This window comes from Egretta garzetta, unplaced genomic scaffold, assembly GCF_000687185.1.
Source record: "Egretta garzetta isolate BGI_Z169 unplaced genomic scaffold, ASM68718v1 scaffold830, whole genome shotgun sequence".
Lineage (NCBI taxonomy): Eukaryota > Metazoa > Chordata > Aves > Pelecaniformes > Ardeidae > Egretta > Egretta garzetta.
Window position 1 is genome coordinate 37,077 of NW_009258392.1, and position 3,058 is coordinate 40,134.

Sequence of the window (3,058 nt, forward strand, 5' to 3'; positions counted from 1 at the left end):
CAGTGGGCCCATGACACTTCAGGCCATCAAGGAAGAGATGCAACATACAGATGGGCTCGTGATCGAGGGGTGGACTTGACCGTGGATGCTATTGGAGAGGTTATTCATGAATGTGAAACATGCACTGCAATCAAAGAAGCCAATCAGTTAAAGCCTCTCTGGTGTGGAGGATAATGGCTGAAATACAAATATGGGGAGGCTTGGCAGATTGATTGTATCACACTCCCACAAACCCACCATGGCAAGCGCTATGTGCTCACCATGGTGGAAGCAACCACCGGATGGCTGGAAACATATCCCGTGCCCCATGCCACTGCTCGGAACACTATCCTAGGCCTTGAAAAACAAGTCCTATGGCGACATGGCACCCCAGAAAGAATTGAGTCAGACAATGGAACTCATTTCCGAAACAGCCTCATAGACAAATGGGCCAAAGAGCAGGGCATGGAGTGGGTCTATCACATCCCCTATCATGCACCAGCCTCTGGGAAAATTGAACGATACAACGGACTGTTAAAGACTACTGTGGTGACATGGCACCCCAGAAAGAACTGAGTCAGACAATGGGACTCATTTCTGCAACAACCTCATAGACACCTGGGCCAAAGAGCATGGCACTGAGTGGGTATATCCCATCCCCTGTCATGCACCAGCCTCCAGGAAAATGGAATGATACCATGGACTGTTAAAGACTGCCCTGAGAGCAATGGGTGCTGGGACACTCAAACATTGGGATACGTATTTAGCAAAGGCCACCTGGTCAGTCAGCACTAGGGGATCTGGAAACCGAGCTGGCCCTGCCCAATCAAACCTCTTACATACAGTAGAAGGGGTTAAAGTCCCTGTAGTGCATGTAAAAAATATGCTGGGGCAGACAGTCTGGGTTACTCCTGCCTCAGGTAAAGGCAAACCCATCTGTGGAATTCATTTGCTTAAGGACCTGGGTGCACTTGGTGGGTGACATGGCGTGTCTCATGTGTACTTTAAGGGTTTGTGATTTTGGGTGAGAATAGCCAATGAACTGAATGGCATCATGTTAATTGCTATATAATATTTTATGTCATCACTTTTATCAGTGCTATATGTCATATCAACAGTATTACAGTAACAATCGCCCAGATTAATGAAGAATGAACTTTGACAAAACCCAGCAAGCACAGCGATGATGGAACCAGAACTGGCTTAAGCATGCAACAACCCAACACCACACACCATCTCTCCTGCCCTGAAAGGCTGTTAGAACAGATGGAGCCCAAGGCCGTGGACTAAATGGCCTCAGCAGACATTTAAAGTGATGGGCCACAGACTGAGGGAATGATATCAAAGGATACATCAAAGGACAGGGAATGTGGTGGTGATTGATTGGAATGGGTTTGAAAGTGTAGCACCTGGGCATGACATGGATGGTACAGAATAAGGGGTGGATACTGTCCTGGTTTTGGCTGAGATAGAGTTAATTTTCTTCCTAGTAGGTGCTATGGTGCTGTGTTTTGGATTTAGTGTGAGAGGAATGTTGACAACACAGTGATGTTTTAAGTTTTGGTAAGCAGTGTTTATACTAAGTCAAGGACTTTTCAGCTTCCCCTGCTCTGCCAGGGGCACAAGAAGATGGGAGGGGGAAAAGCCAGGACAGCTGACCCCAACTGGCCCAAGGGCTATTACAGACCATATGGTGTCATGCCAGTATAGAAACTGGGGGGAGTTGGCCAGGCAACAGTAATCACTGCTCGGGGATGGGCTGGGCATCATCAGCAGGTGGTCAGCAATTGCACTGAGCAAAACTTGTTTTGTACATTCCTTTTTCTTCTTTGTTTTTCCTCTGCTACTTTATCCAAATGTCTGTATCTCAACTGATGGTTTGGTTTGGTTTTTTTTTTTTCAGATTCTCTTCACTATCTTAGCAGGGTGTGGGGGTGTGGGGAGAGTGATCATATGGCTGCATGGTGCTTAGATGCCAGCTGGGGTTTAACCACAACACCTGTCCTCTGACCCTCACCCAAAAAGGCTTACCCAATCTGATTCCCACCCCATAGAGGACCTCCATATGTCCAGGTAGTTCCCACACACTGAGGGCATGCCCCTCCTGATCTTCCCCATCTGTCTCTTCTGAAGAGCCTGTCTCCAACCATCACAGCACCTCAAGCTTTCTAACCTTGCATACCTCTATTGGCTGCCCTAAACACAAGCTTTCTAACTCTGAGACAGCACACAGGACTCCAGATCCTCCTCTCTGTGCCCCAGGCTGAGGGCACTGATGTACATTGGAGCTGCAGCACCTAGGCTGTGGTGCAAGTGCCAAGCTCAAACTGTGATGGAGGTCAAGCTGATCTCCAGGAAGGACAAGGTGCTGCTGAGAAAGTCCTTGGCTATGGACATTCTGTGATCCGGGCAGACTGTGAAAATCATTCACCTGTCCCTTGATTATATCATCAAGGAGGTGACTAAAGGCTGGGGGTAAGAAGAATCAGCAGCATTTGAAAGTGTTGGCATATGAGTGGAGACCCTGCTGTGGTGTGCTGCATGTCCATGCACTGCCTGCATTTCCAGGATAGACATGGGACAGATCTTGTCTCACTGGTGGCATTCAGTCACCTGCTCATGCACACCAAATCTATCTGAGATGCCCTGGGCTGTCTGTTATGGACCAGCTTGGGATGGGGATAGCTGTCCTGTAGGTCCTGTACCGCCCACCCAGCTGTACGCTCTGGTTGTGCTGGGCAGCTTTGGCATCTGAGGTAGGACGACAGGCCTGAATTGGACCATTAAGTTCAGCCACTGCCCTGGAACAGCTTAGGCAATGTAGGGATGTCCATGGGAGACCTTCAGTTACACTTAGTGGAGATGTAGGAAATGCAATAGATGGAGAAGAGAAAGACAGACTGAGGTCCCCTGTGGCACATGGCTCCATTGGGTCAGATGCAGACCTCTATCGGCTGCCCTAAACACACTGAGGAGAGACAGGTTGGGTTGTCTAAATGTCATCATTTTCTATCACTTCAGTTGGCCAAGGGGGTTCTCCACCAGCCACCAAGTTGATGCCCCCCGACGCGCCCCAGAG